Source organism: Cricetulus griseus, chromosome 2, assembly GCF_003668045.3.
Source record: "Cricetulus griseus strain 17A/GY chromosome 2, alternate assembly CriGri-PICRH-1.0, whole genome shotgun sequence".
In the NCBI taxonomy this organism is placed as follows: Eukaryota; Metazoa; Chordata; class Mammalia; order Rodentia; family Cricetidae; genus Cricetulus; species Cricetulus griseus.
In genome coordinates, this window is record NC_048595.1 from 203,234,743 (window position 1) to 203,251,097 (window position 16,355).

General features: G+C 41.4%; 1 protein-coding gene across 8 annotated transcripts in view; it reads right to left on the minus strand.

The window, feature by feature from the left end:
* Positions 1–15,973, minus strand: part of Apc (APC regulator of WNT signaling pathway) — a 104,061-nt gene extending 88,088 nt beyond the window's left edge. For all 8 annotated transcript variants that reach the window (XM_035440207.1, XM_035440206.1, XM_035440208.1 and 5 more), the window contains exon 1: positions 15,608–15,973. The gene's annotated coding sequence lies outside the window, so the exon portion shown is untranslated. The remainder of the gene's footprint in view (positions 1–15,607) is intronic.
* Between the last annotated feature and the right edge of the window lie 382 nt (positions 15,974–16,355).

Sequence of the window (16,355 nt, forward strand, 5' to 3'; positions counted from 1 at the left end):
TGTCTCTATTTCAGTTTTTAGGTCTTGAACTGTTTCTTGTATTTTTTGGTTTGTTTTGTCTTCAATTTCTTTAAGTGATTTCCTCATGTACTCTTTGAGTTCCTCTATCATTTTCCTGAAGATGTTTTTAAGGTCATTCTCTTCTGCTTCATCTGCATCGTGATGTTGAGGTCTTACTGGTGTATGGTTCCTAGTCTCCGGTGGTGTCATATTGGGTTTTCTGTTGTTGGATGTGCTTTTACCTTGCCCTCTTCTCATCCTTTCTTCTGGTGGGTGTAGCAAGTGTTTCTTGTTCTCCTGATGGGTGTGGGACCATGTTTCCCTTCTGGTAGATGCAAACAGATCCAATACTCTGATGTCGGTTCTCTTCTCGTGGATGGAGGTGTCACTGTTACCCGGGTGTCGGCAATGTCTGGGCAGGAGGGCAGTTGGAGGCAGAGCTGTCACTGGGCCTCGGGGTGTCGGATCCCGCTGCCGAACTCCGTATGGACACTTGTGTCAGATAGATGACTCTGAGCAGCGATGACGAACCGGAACTGGAAACAGTTCCTGGCCTACCTGGGCCGGCGGATGGAGGCCAGGCTGCCTCTGGGTGATCAATGTTTGGAGCCCACTGCTGCCGTCGAACTGGGTCTGGTGGTAGGTCGCTTGCCTCAGATGACTCTGAGCAGCGATGACAAACCAGAAATGGAAACCGTTCCTGGGCCGGCAGATGTAGGCCGGGCTGCCTTTGGGTGTTCGGTGTTCGTAACCCGCCACCGCCGATCTCCATAAATCTATATATTTATAAGACTTATCTTATTTAGGATGCCTTCCATTGGCGTCCTCATCCCAGGATCACATGGTGGCTCCAAGCAGAGAATAGGAGGAAGAGAGGAGGGGAAAAGGAAACCACTTCCTTCTTGTCCTTGCTTAAATATGAGTCTCCCTGCTATGTCACTTCCTACCTGGATCACCACTTCTTTACTACATTTCCCAGAATCCTCCTTGACTCCTAGTCCTAACTTGCTGCCTCATTGGCCAAACAGTACTTTATTCAACAATCAATAAGATGAACATACACAGAAGTACATTCCCCATCACTGAAGTGTCCCAGTTCTAGCTGTAGGGGAACAAGTCAGGTCTGATGAGTGTGGTGATATTTTGTTTATGATATAACTATAAATAAAGCTTGCCTGAAGATCAGAGTACAGAGCTAGCCACACTAGTTAGAGCAATAGAGGCCAGGCAGCGGTGACACCTTTAATCCCAGCAATCAGGAGACAGAGGCAGATGGTCAACGACACCCTGGGCTACACTAAACTGATCCAGTCCATATGAAAAACAGCTCACACAAAGTTGATTCTAGCACTTGGGATCGAACGCCTTTAATTCCAACACTAGAGAAATGGAGACAGGAGACAGGTCAGAGAGAGGAATATGGGAGGAGACAGGAGTTCAGTGCAGTCTGAGGAGCAGTCAATCTGAGGAGGCAGTCTGAGCAGTCAGGCTGAGGAGCAGTCAGTCTGAAGACAGCAAAGCCCCTTTGGTCTGAGCACTGGTAGATGTTAAAACTTGAGTGACTGGTCTCTCTGCTTCTCTGACCCTTCAGCTTTCACCCCCAATAGCTGACTTGGAGTTTTTTTTATTAGGACCAAAGAGAATTCATGCTACAGACGGACACTACAGAAATGGTGACTGAACAGCCTGGTAGGCCAGTGAGCCCCAATGATCCTCCTGTGTCTGCCTCATTACAGGTGCATGCTGCCATGTCTGGCTTTTTACACAGGTGCTGGGGAATCTCAACTCAGATCCTCATGTTTGTGTGATAAGCACTGTACTGACAGTCATCTCCCCAGCCCGTCAAAAGCTTTCTTTGAATAATAATGAATAATTTTCTTCCAATTCCATTTTATAGTGTGGCAGCCTTATTCTTCAACACTATTCTAGCAGCATAATTATCCCAGCATCTTAAATTTATGCAGAATATAGTTAAAATTCATACCTTTATGATGGTTAATTTTATGTGTTAACTTGACTGGGTTAGAGGATACCCAAATATCTGGTATTATTTCTGTGTGTACCTATGAGGGTATTTTCAGAAGAGAATTTCCTAGCTCTAGTCACATTGACAAAAATTGCTTACATGAGTAAGCAATTAGCAATTACACTGGTAATTCCAAATGCAAATTCCTGATAATGCCTGTCTGTATGGCTAGCAACTGAGCTGTCCCAGCTAGATCTTTCCATTACCACTAACCATGGGGGCACTTTTAAACTAACTAGTGAAATGTCCAAACGAAGTGCTATGTGAGCAGAGATTATTTGTCTTCTACTACTTGCTTCATAGTGTTTGAAATGAAGTTTTTCGTAGTGCAAACAAGTTGTCAATGAAACTCTTAAGAACATTAGTTCCTGAATGTTAATGTTCTAATAATATACATTTCTGCTCTCCAAAAGAATATCCATACCAGTTTTTTGAAATTTATGTTTCCATGGGAGAGACTTGAAAAGGTAGACAAGAACTGATTGTCTCTGTTTCTGTGGATAGCTAGGAGTCAAGTATAGGAGATTTACTTTCATTTTATATACACACACTTGCAGTTTTGAAATATGTACTGCACGCATGCAATACCTATTCAAGCAAAAAATGTAAAGCTGAATTCTTTTGTTTAAAATGGGAGTGATGCTAACTGGGGAGATGGCTCAATTGGTAGAGTGTTTATCTTGTAAACAACAAGGGCCTAAGTTCAACCCCAGATCCCACATCTAAAAAGCTGTGTATGGAGATCTGCTTGTAATCCTAGCTGGTCAAGAGACAGGACAAGTGGATCCCTGAAACTCACTGTCCTGCCAACCTAGCCTATTTGGCAAGCTTCAAGCCAGTGATGGCGCCTGAGAAATGACAATGAGGCTGTCATCTGACCTCCACATGCACATATGTGCACCACCACACATGAACATGTATACACACACAGTGGGAAGAATTTCAAACTACTTAACTACTTTTGATCTGAAATCATATTCATTACTTCTCTCTTCTCCCTCCTTCCTAGTATTAGAGACTGAACCTAGGGCCTTGTACCTGCTAGACAAGTTTTCCATACTGTTTATCTTGGATGGGTGAGTGGCAACTATTATAAGGCTTAAGGACAGTAAGCAAGTGTTACAATTCTGGAAACATCCAAGATAACATGACAAGAAATGATCTATGTTGGTTAATCCAAGTGTGATATAAGTCTTAAATGTCTGTGTCTAGCTCTTTTTTAGAAAAGTTATCTGAAGTAGGTGTTCCATATATTTCTTCAGGAAATGTATTTTAAAAACAAAAAATATGGCATGACTTCATCTTGTAGACTTACAAGTGAATCACACAGAAGTTCAATGCTTTGTCCTGATCTAATTAAAATTGCTGTGGTAGTCTGAAAAAGAATGGCCCCCACAGGCTCATGTATTTGAATGCTTAGTCATTAGGAAGTGGCACTACTTGAGAAGGATTAGGAGGTGTGGCCTCGTTGGAGTAGGTGTAACATTTTTGAAGGAAGTGTGTCACTAAGGATGGGCTTTGAGGTTTCAAAAGCCTAAGTCAGGCCCACACTCTTCCTGTTGCCTGCAGATCCAAATACAGAACTTTCAGCTACTTTTCCAGCACCATGTCTTTGTGCTGTCATGTTCCCTACACGACTCTCTGAAAAAAGGCTCAATTAAATGCTTTCTTTTGTAAAAGCTACTATGGCCACGGTGTCTCTTCATAGCAATAAAAACCTAAACTAAGACTGCTGCCAAATTTGAGTCTGGGTTTCCTTTCTCTAATAACCAAAGGCAACTGATTCTCATATAAATATAAGAATATGAATAAATATATACATATATATAGGTTTCTCTGTGGCTTTAGAGGTTGTCCTGGAACTAGTTCTTGTAGACCAGGCTGGTCTCGAACTCACAGAGATCCGCCTGCCTCTGCCTCCCGAGTGCTGGGATTAAAGGTGTGTATCATCACCACCTGGCAAGAATATATTTATCAACAAAAGATTTTTCCTATATCAATGGTGGTGCTTAACTTCAATAAAAACAACAGTGAGTATACATGTACTAGGTAAGAATTAAATTGCATAAAATATTCAAAGTAATAAACTGGAAGCCTCTGCTATCAGCATCATAGGGCCTTAAATAGCCAGTATAAAACATTTTAATTTGCAACACAATAAAAGTGAAACAGATGCTGGACAGTGGTGGCGCACTCCAGAGGCAGAGACAAGTGGTGGATCTCTGTGAGTTCAAAGTCAGCCTGGTCTACAAAGCAAGTTCCAGGACAACCAGAGCTGTAACCCAGAGAAACACTGTCTCAAAAAACAAACAAACAACAACAAAAAAGTGATGTTGAACACCAGTTACGGAAGGTAGAAAGACATTCTTTTCATGGTTCAAGCTTAGTCCTCCACATCCTTACAGTATTTAGTGAATGAGTTGTTGACTACACTGGGATATAACTTCCTGTTGAAGATTTAATCTATTTTCCAGGAGATCTGAAGCCTCTTCTGACCATCTCAGGCTCCTGCAAACTTATCATTACTCAGACACACATACACATCAAATTAAAAGAACTAATTAAACAATAACAATTTTTAAGATTTTTGTTCACTGTAAGACTTTCCAACCTTAAGTTTGTTTCAATGGACAGATAATATATCCTCAAGTGCTGTCAATATGTAAATTAAAGTTACAGAAGACACAGGAGAAATGTGTTTGAAGTAAGAAACTATTGCAAGACAACAGGAATATTATAAAATATATCAAAGATTTTTCTGAAATGAAACTATAGCAAAGACAGAAGAAATTAAAAGAAATGAGGTGGATAGAATGTCATAGGGCTAATTAAATAAAGATACTAAAACCACACTCCAATGTACACAAAAGAATATAATAGGAAAATTGAGCATTATCCTTGTCAGTCAAGCATGGCAAGATTTTGACAATAAGATAATAGGATCACTAATTAAATACATTAAATGCAATGATAGCTTAATAGTATCATTTGTTCCTTGTCTGAAGTATTTAATCTAACATAACTGCTGCTTTACTGAGGTCACTATTTAAGTAAAAACCTTTACAAAGTATATATGTTGATCACTCCTAATCTGAAAACCACAAATCCAACTTTCCATAAATCCATAACTTTTTAAGTGCCAACATGACTTGGGAAATTAATACTCAGTCTCATGTAACAGGCCACAGTCAAAATACAAACTCATGTGCTGATGTACAAAAAAAAAAAAAAAGAAAAAAAAGATCAGTGTGTGCTTAACATGGCACCAGCCCCTGGGTCTGGTCCCAGCACACCAGAAGAATATATGTGTATGTACATATATACATCTTGAGGTATATGACAAATATAAACTAATTCATGTTTGGAGCTATGTATATACAAATACTGCAAAATCTAAGAAACACAAAAATCCAAAATACTTCTAGTCTCAAGCATTTTGGATAAAGAATACTCAATCTGTGTGACAGGCCAGGCCCAGGAATGGCATGGAAATTAACAGCTGCCAAGACTGAAGGCTGAGACTGATTCATACCTGAATTCAGTCAGGTAGCAAACTTTAAGAGATTAAATACACTCATTAATTCATGAAGTCTAAAAATTAACTGGCAACAAAAGCTATAAGTAATCAAGGTGCATTAACCATTGAATAGGTCTTAAAAGACACTGATAAGTCATCATCTTGGCTGTACCTAGGAAGTAGTACAAGGCAGAATAGGTAGGTAAGATGGCAGAGCACAAGAGCAATCCCATGCTTGCAGAGTCTCTTCTGATTCCAAAATTCTTATGTTATCATCCAGTGTTTTGAAGGCAAGTGAGCAAATCCAAAACAAGAAGAAGGCAAAGGCACCATAATCAGCATGGATCTTCAAGTTAAGTATATTCATTTGTCAGAGAAGAAAAAGAATCAAGCAAAATTCAGAAATTATAGGCTTCCTTCCAAGAGGGCTACTTTTTTTTAATTTTCTATTTTGTTTTGTTTTTGTTTTTTAGAGACAGGGGTTCTCTGTGTAACAGTCCTGGCTGTCCTGGCACTCGCTCTGGAGACCAGGCTGGCCTCAAATTCACTGAGATCCGCCTGCCTCTGCCTCCCAAGTGTGATTAAAGGCATGCACCACCACCACCCAGCCGCTTTTGTATTTTTTGATGCATCAATTTAATTGCAGAGATGGATGGCATCTCATGCTAACAGTTGTGATCACTATCAAGTCAAATAACTACAAAATATGAATGTTATTCTAAATTTCCAACACAGCCTTCTAAACAAGGAAGGCTGCCCACCAATGTAAACCCTAGAATTTTCTAAACTGAAAGTCTGATTTCCATTTTTAATTAAATAAATTCAGATTTCAAATACAAATTATGCATTTTTATAGATGTGTAAGATTTAAAACTCCTATTTTTATCCCTGGGGGGAAAAATTCCCCGGCTGTCAAGATGCCTTAGTGGGTTCTTACATCCAAGCCCCACAACTTGAGTTTGATCCCAGGGACACACATGGTGGGAGGAGAGAACTGATGCTCCCAGACAGTCCTTGGACCACCACATACATATTGTGACAAAGGTGTACACTCACACTCCAAGAAAAATACATGTAATTTTTAAAATCACAACATCTACATAGCATAAGAGTTTTCACATTAATTACTAAAAATAAACTCAACTTCTAGCAAAAATATTAAAGAACAATTTGTTTGTAGACACTTGTCAACCCAGTTCATGTCCTTTCCAATCTTGTAAAATCTTACTTTATAATGTTCACATTATGTCCTACCAGGTGGAACAGTCAACTTCTGCTCCAATGACATATAATCAAATACAATATCCTGCCTCCCTTCCTTGGGGCTCTGCACAGGTAACAGGAACTAGCCTGGCAAATAATACATTTTACAGCAGAGAGGGTGGGTGTGGCTCAGACCTCTAATCCCAGAGGCAAGTGGATCTCTATGAGTTAGAGGCAGCCAGGGCTATACAGAGACACTGTCTTAAGAAACAAACAAACATGTCCGGGTACTAAGAAAACAACCACATGTTATTTATGTTTCTCAGGTCTCTCATTGATGCCACAAAGAGGCATTAACACAGAGAAATGAGTAAGATTAACACAGGAATGTTTAGTCTTTTTTGCACAATTTGTCAAATGTCTAGACATCTTGTAGAGACAGTGAATCAGGCAATTCAAACCAACTATCCCTCTCAAAATAATTTTAAAATTGAGATATTAAAATAACCTTTAAAACATTAAATAACTATCAACAAGACAAGAAACAATTCAAACCCATTGGAAATTAGAACTCAGAAACTGATCTCAACTTTTGCTTTTTGTGAGTTTATAAGGAGAAGAATAAACATTTAATGCAGCCTGCTCTTCAAGACTGTGAGCCAAAGAAGAGTCCCAGACAAAGGTGGCAACTATAGTGAAAACCTCTTTAGCTTTCTGCTGTGGTTTTCAAGGACCCTCCATTGTAAGAATGAGAAAGAACTATGAGACCATATTGTGTTTGTCATTCCAACAAAACATTTGAGTAACTAACACAAAGAGATTGCACACAACCTCCCCAACCTCCCACAAAGTGGCCCCATCACTTTGGGACTCTGGGGAGTGGTACAAATGATGTACTGTCAAAGCAAGTGGCTCATCTCATGACCCAAAAAGCAAAGTGACCTCTGAGGGGACAACACCAATTCTAAACATCTCACATTAGACCATGCCTTTAACACATTCAAATCCTAACAGAAATCATCAACTCTGGTCACACATAAAGCAGCCATTCAGGTAATTCAGCAGAGTTAACAATGTGAAATTTGATTAAGGTGGTTTTAAAGCCCCAGACTCTTGATAATACCAAATAAAAATCTTTGCAAAAAAGTTATACATCAAATTATTTCTCCAAAAGATCCACAGAGATTTACAAACAATGGAGTTAACAGATTATAATTTCCTAATTATTGGAGGTTAGCAGTCAAACTTACACAGATGATAGATAGATAGCATAGAACTGCAAACTATAAAAAGTTATACAGATTTGAAAAACATTGGGACTGTAAAATAACCTAAAGTAAGCACTTACTGGATGAGTAATCAAATTAGATATGGGTGAAAAAATAGGAACTTTGAGGATAAAAATGTCCAGAATAAAACATTTAAGACAAAATATGAAGGGACAGGGCACACAAGAGGCAGGAAGATCTCCACATATTAATGTACAATCGTATTAAGGACAAAGGAGAATACTGAAGCAAAGGTGGTATTTGAAGGACCTTTGGCTGACAAATGTGTGGGACTGGTAAGAACTGATCCATACATGCATGAAGCCCAAAGTTTAATCACATAATAAAGCAGAAGATAAGGTTTAAAAGTTTTTCTTCCTTAAAAGGAATATAACAAAATTATTTTGAAAGGAAATATTAGAACCATGGAGTCAGCCAGGTGCGGTGGCACACGCCTTTTAATCCCAGCACCTGAGAAGCAGAGGCAGGTGGATCTCTGTTAGTTCAAGGCCAGCCTGGTCTACAGAGCAAGTACCAGGACAAACTCCAAAGCTAGAGAGAAACCTGAGAGAAACCTGAGAGAGAGAGAGAGAGAGAGAGAGAGAGAGAGAGAGAGAGAGAGAGAGAGAGAGAGAGACACACAGACACAGACACACAGAGAGAGACAGAGACACACAGACAGACAGACAGACAGACAGACAGACAGACACACACACACACAGAGAGAGAGAGAGAGAGGGAGAGGGAGAGAGAGAGAGAAATTCCAGCTGATGGTGTATAAAGTATTTCTGAGCAGAAATGAGGGTCAATTTATTTTACAGAGTTGGTATAATGTTGATTTGAAATCCTGACCAAGGACAATACAGACCATTTCACTCAAGCAGATCCTTTCATGATTTTTACCACACTTCATTCATTCAGGTCCCTTCCCACTCTATCTAGAGCTTTATTGCCCAAACCCATTTTATTTACTTCAAAGCCTAACATGACCCGGGCATAGATGTACACTGTTGGAGATATCCTCTAATAAATGTAAGCTCAGAAAGAGCACAGGCTACTTGATTCTCCATTCTTGTCACCTGCTTACACAGTGGGCCTTCAAAAACAGTTGGGTTTTTGTTTGCTTTGTTTTGTGAGGTACTGGAAGTCAAACCCAGGGCCCTGCACAGACAAGAACTCTACCTAAAACACTTGTTAAATGAATGGCATTTATGTTTAGATTTGCTGACTGAGAAAACACAGTGAGCTGTACATTTCACACGTTCTGCAATTTTGGATTTAACTGACAGTGGATTAAAAACAATTGGAAAGAGACCTTGTATTTGTACTGAACACATATGGCCTTTCTTGTCAGTATTATCTAAACAGCACAGTTTAATTACCATTTACACTGCATTGGGTACACATACATATCATATCCAAAATGTCTTAGATTAAAAAATATTTAGATTTCCGGATATTTGCACATGCACGAGCTATCCTAGGGATGATAAGAAAACCAAAACATAAAATTCATTTATGTTCACTTGGGAGGTAGAGGCAGCTGGATCTCTGTGAGTTCAAGGCCAGCCTGGTCTCCAGAGTGAGTGCCAGGATAGGCTCCAAAGCTACACAGAGTAACCCTGTCTCGAAAAACGAAAAAAAAAATCATTTATGTTGCATACACAGACACCTTATTCATCTAACCTGAGGTAGTACATATATTTTTAATGTGCTCACATTTCAACTGTGACCTGTCAGATGAGGTTGTAAGTGGAATTTTCCACCTGTGTCAAGTTGATGCTCAAAAAATTAATATTTTAGAGCTTTTTAGGTTTCAGCTGTTTGTGTCTAGGGATGTTAAACCTGTGCTTTAGTAATCTAAAGATGATTTAAAGTATTTGGGAAGATGTGCAGAGATTATATACAAATACTATCCTATTTATGTTAGTCTTGGCCATCCACGGAAGGCCCAAAAACAAATCTCCCTTGGTTCTATGGGATGACTAAAATGACAAAGCCACTAGTAGAACTCAGAAAGACTTACAAAAAATCCATATTTTATGAATTACAAGAACATCATATACCTGTTTGGTGGCATGTACAATATACATAATAGGACTAAAAAACAGCTGTTGAAGGAATATGGAGTCAGAACCTTCCATCTCTCTGCTTTTCCCACAACCTGTCTTTCTGAGCTAAGTACAAAATCATTATACATATAGTCAAACCACTAAACTACATTTTAAACTAAACATTTAGAATTTAAGAACATTAAAGTAATTAGGAAGAATACAGCCTAAGACAGAAAAAAACAGAGTATGATACACAATGGAGACACAGTCTTCAAAGTTGTACCAAGACAGAAAAGTTAATAAACCTTGTCGGAACAGGTGCTTAGGGAAGGCCAGGAGTGATGATACTGACAAATACAACATCAAATATAAACATGATGCTTCACTTTATTTTGTATGTGAAATGTGGGCATTAAGTCTGAAAGTGCTACAGTAATTTCCTACCATCAGGCAGATCTAGGAATGAAACCAGAATTAAGGAAAATGAGAGAGCACAACAAATCAGAGCAACTGAGCCTTCCTTTCATGTTAGCCTAAGCTAACATTCAACACAAGATCTTATCATTGTCTTTTTAAAGGCAGCTTTAATTGTTGTCCTGTTATTTACAATATAAGACTATAAAATGGATCATTGTGAATTCTAAAAGGCAATGCATGTATAGTGCATTTTAAGGTATGACTCTTTGTTTTGAGAAATCACTCCAAACATCACAGGCTACTTAGTGTGACAACCAAAAATGTTCCCCTGTACTTCTGAATGCTTCCCTGAAAAGTAACTACAAATCTGTTTCATAATAATTGTTTCTATCTGACAGCCTCTACCTGCGGTGGCGGCCACAGCTCGTTCTCCCATTCATAATAATTGTTTCTATCTGGTTCAGACAGAGGCTACAACAGGTATGCTTAAATGTATTTAATATCATACCAACTTTAAAAGAATCCAATATTCTCATCTACCATTCAAACCTTACAAATTTCACATAAGAAACTACTTTAGATAGTTACTTATGGTTATCAAAATGTTTGGCAAAAAGCTATGTATGGTTTATGACAATGCCTAGGTAGACAGTGCTTTATGCTGGCTACTGTTATCTGAATTCCCTTTGTAAAACATACTTCTCCATAAAACACTGTAGAAGGGCTGGAGAGATGGCTCAGCAGTTAAGAGCACTGACTGTTCTTCCAGAGGTCCTGAGTTCAGTTCCCAGCAACTACATGGTGGCTCACAACCACCTTGAATGAAATCTGGTGCCCTCTGCTGGCATGCAGGCAGAAGACTGCATACACATAATAAATACATAAAATCTTTAAAAAAAAATGCTGTAGAAATATGTCACTGACACCATATGTCACTTTCTCTTCAGCCTCTTCTTATACTTAAATACCACAAATGGGTTTTCCAAATATTATCATTAGGATAGACACCTGATTGATACAGACCTTTTGTGAAAGGTTTACTTGCCTAATTAAGAGATAAGAGGACATACTTATCTTTGGTAGCTACAGTACTTGGAGAAAAGAGAGCCATGTACCACCATGGTGGGATATGCATATGTTCAAAAGTTAGTATGCGATGAAGTTTTATGATCTAACAAACAAAGCTTGCCTGAGGATTAGAGCACAGAGCTAGCCACACCAGTTAGCCACAGAAGACAGGCAGTGGTCGTGCATGCCTTTAATCCCAGCACTCAGGAGACAGGCAGATTGATCTCTGTGAGTCCAAGGCCACATGGGCTACATGAGATTGAATCTGTCTAAAAGAGAAAGAGCTCACACAAAGGCGATCTCAGCACTTGGGGTCACATGCCTTTAATCCCAGCACTAGGGAGGTGGAGACAGAAGTGATATGACTGGGTGGAGAGAGGAATATTAAGGTGGGAGGAGACGAGACTGAGCAGCAGTCAGTGTGAAACAGTCTGAAGAGGCAGTCTGAAGACAGGATTGGCCCTTTGGTCTGAGGTATAGGTAAGAGCTAGTGGCTGGCTGCATTGCTTCCCTGATCCAATATCTGACTCTGGGTTCTATTATTAAGACCTATTAGAAATTGTGCTACATTAGTACATTTGGTGGTTTGAAAGAAAATGGCCCCCAAAGGGAGTGGCACTGTTGGAGGAAGTGTGTCACTGTAAGGGTGGGCTTTGACATCTCTTTTGCTCAAGCTTGGTTCAGTGTGATACTCAGACCATTTCCTGTTACCTGCAAGACGTAGGACTCTCAGCTCCTTCTCCAGTATGTCTGCCTGCACACCGCCATATTCCCCACCATGATGATACTGGACTGAACCTCTGAACTGTAAGCAGGCCACCCTAATTAAATGTTCTTTCCTTTATAAGAGTTGAGATGATCATGTCGTCTCTTCACAGCTATAGAAACCCTAACTGAGACAGCACACTAAGACTAGTCAATTATAGAGATGATCCCCGAAAACCTCACTATGTATCTTAACTGACTAGCTAACCACGAAATCCTCTAACTCGACTATCTTTTTATGTGAGATACCGATTAAGTCAGCCAGTTCAGTATTCTGCAACTTGGAGCATAACTTACACATGTTTGAGATCTGAAAACTACAAGGGCAATATGACTATAAGGTTCAACACTGGGTGACTGACAGAGGAATTAGGAGGAAGAGAATATAAACATACAAGCACATATGTAGGTGGATGCAGACTAAACTGATTGTTGTCATGTGAATTTTGGCAGCACATCTAAGGTAGGATTACACAGTAAACCATGGAAATGGGAAGCAGAGTTCCAGAAATCAGAACTACCCCCACAAAAATTATTTATATCATCAAGAAAAAATGTACGTGATCACCAAGAAAATACACCAAACATACTAAGCCTTGAGGGCACTAGATGGTTTTCTAGGACCCATTTCACATACATACCCATGTTGTGCTACAGTCCTTATTTTTAGATAGGATTCACTCCTACCTACCACCCCCAGACAAAAAGATACTCCTCCAGACTTAACTGCACAATCTTTTGTTTTGTTCAATCACAGAAGAGCTGGGGACTCCAAGGAAAGGCTAGAAGAGAAGCCTTCTTCCTTCCTTTGGCAGTCAACGAAGACAGTAACATGAACAACGTTAATAGCTGTCTTACTAGGAGAGAAGCAAGTTTGAGCAAAGAACTCAAACAGGAGGACAATGTTGAGAAAACAGAAGAAAAATGGACTTTTAGCACTGATTATATGATCTTTAAACAAGCCACACTTCCTGCCATTTCTAAGTACGAAACTACCAATTACAAGAGCCAAATGCATTACCTTTGTTTGCAAATCCTATTTGCAACCTAGCTGATATCAGGAAGAAGGGAAGAACAAAGTTGAGAAAGGGCAGGCCATTTGAAGAGCCTTTCAATGGATCAGGAAACCAGGAAATACAGTGTAGAACACCAAGAATACGTCGTTTATTACTACAGAGTATTATATAATTTGCAAATTGCCTACGGACACCAAAGATGATCACACTGCCATTAGATTTGGTGCTTGGTATTCTCTGGTGATTTTTTTTGAAAGGTATTGTGTGTCTCTGTGTGATGTAGGTCAGAAGACAAACTGCAAGAGTTGGTTCTCTCCTTCAGCCATGTGGGTCCAGGGGATCTAACTCAGTTGTTAGGTTCCAAGGCAAAGTGCCTTTACCTGGTGCCTCATCTTGACGGGCCCCACAGCAACAGTGAAATGGTAAGGGACTTCCATTTCATGGTGACTTCATAATGAAGATGAAAATGTGCCAAACACTTAGATGGACGTATTAACTCCCTTAATGTCCATCATGCAAGGTAAGCATTACATCCTACTTTACAGACACAGAATAGTCTAAGTGGTAATATGACCACACCCACTGCTAAACAGTTTTAACACAAGTAAAAACCAAGACTGAAGGGTTTATCTAGCTACATCAGAGTCCTTGGATGAAAGAATTCTGAAGGAAAATCTGGAATTCAAAATGGCCCTCTAGAGTTGTATCTGGCAGCTCATGGGAAAACACAAACATGCATATAGGAGAGAGAGGGAGTGACTGAAAGAGGCCTCCAAATAGAAATAATGGATAGTTCTGAATAAAGAGATGGGAAGGGGCTGATCATGGGCTCATCGGGAGGGGATTGCTCTTGAAAAGACATATTTCTTTCTCTGAAATATGAGCAAATAAGATAATATGGGGGGGGGACCTGGGAAATAGAGGCAGTATGCCTCACACAGCTGAGATTTTCTTAGCCACTGGAGTTTAGAGCCCCAGCTTCCTTCTTGTCCCTTCAAATGGAAATGAAAGCATAGAAGTGACATACAAGACCTATGAGCATTCGGTCGTTAGTGGCGGAAGAGTGAAGGCTACCAACAAGCAAATGAGATGTACGACTGGGGCAATCCTATTCTAAAACTTTAATGCATATTTTTTTTTAACAGTCCTGGAGAATGAACATGGAGTCGGTCTTACAAGCACTTTACCACTGAGCTAAAGCCCCAGCTTTCTAAACCAGTTTTCAAAGCCCCCACTCTTTTGCAATCTTGAAGGGCAAAGTATAAGTATTTTTAATCCCACTTTGGGGCTCTTGACAAAAAGAAGTAATGGAATAGAGGAAACAGACAACCCGACAACTTCCTCCACTGCCTATCTGATGGGGCAGTTTGCACTTGCAAACTTTGGCAAGGTCCCTAAGTTACCCAGGACAGTTTTGCATTACCCTTGAGGGGCCGCGTTATAGAGACTATCAAGAACTTTAAGCGTTGTTAAGCATTAGTACTGAGAATACAAGAAACTTGAGCAGCTCTTTCTTAAAAAACAAAAACAAAGGGCTTGCACATTGGGAATTCTAAAGCTTCAACGTGCACTTTGGGCTACTAACTACAGAAAGTATAAAGCACTTATCCTTTCTTGTGCCATTATGCATTATCTTGCACTTGCACTTACAAGGTCTTTTTTTGTTTGTTGGTTTGTTTAAAGGAATCTAACACTCCCCAGTTCTTTCAATGGATTTACAAAACCGAATGCTTCACAAAACTCACGCCTCCCTCTCAAAAGCTGAGGCCAAAGACTATGCCGAAAGAGATTAATGATTTTAGAAGCGAACAATCATTTTGCCATCGCAGATTCCACTAGGCAAGAGCCAGACTCCTAATCCACCCCAGTCTACCCGGACTCGTTCCCTTCTCAAGGGGAACGGATCCCACCGGCCTCTGTACAACAAGCCAAGCTTTCCCCTGTAACTCCACAAGCTAGGCTCAGATAGTCTTCTCCCAGAGCTCTAAAGTTTTAAAGGGAAGCAAGAAAGCTGAAGTGGAACGAAACGGGCTGGACGACCCACGCATCTAGAGCGAATGGAAGACTGCTAGCAGGGGCGAGGCTGCCTGCGAAGCGAGGAAAGGGTGCGAGGGCAGCGGGAGTCACGACCCCCGCCCACGGCGTGGGAAGGGGAGGCAGGCCGGAGAGGGGCAGGCCAGGGACGTGCAGACCGGAGAGCGGGGGGACCGGGCCGCCGGGGTCCGGGCGCCGCCGCCGGGGTGGGAGTCGCCGGCGTGCGCAGTCGCACTCACCTGCCAGACGCTCGCTCCGCGGCCGCAAGCACGGGCGCCGCCCGGGCGCCTCCCCTCCCGCGGGACTCGGTCCCGGCCGCCGCCGGAGCGCCGGGCCCCGAGAGTCACGGGTGGCACGGAGGCGGGCAAAGCGGCGACCGGCCCCGAGCGCGAGGAGGCGTACATAGGGGGCGCTGGAAAGGCAACGCCTCGCTCCACCTTCCTCAGCGGTAGCCGACTGCGCTTCCCGGGAACAGCATCGCGCCAGCCTCGGTCCGCTGCTCCCGGGCCTTGGCCCTAAGCTCCCCCAAGGCAGCAGCCGGGTTTCCGGCAGCCACACTCCGCCCACTCGCTACAGGGCCTCCGCCATCTTGTTGGAGGCGGGAAGCGTACAGTGCGCACGCGCGGTGGGAGCCGCGGGCGGGCGGGCGTCCCGCTGTTCGGGAATGAGGGACTGCACTGCGCAGCCGCAGCGGCGGATGACCTGCCTCTGCTGTGTTTGCTTTAGTCCCTTCTGTTCTTTGCATCGGGCTCCTGAGTCACCTTTCCCAGCTGAGCTGAAACCAGATTAGTAGGCTTTGTCTTCGCACACTACAGTTATCTGTGAGCATCTGTTCATATCAGGCACTCACCAAGCGCCAGGTCCTGGGCTAGGTCCTCATTACAGAAAAATGATTGAAAATGGATCCTAGCGCTAAGTAAGGGAGTCCCTAACCCAATGGAGAAGACAGAAAACCAGTTTTTATTCTGTAGGTGCCCCTCCAATCCT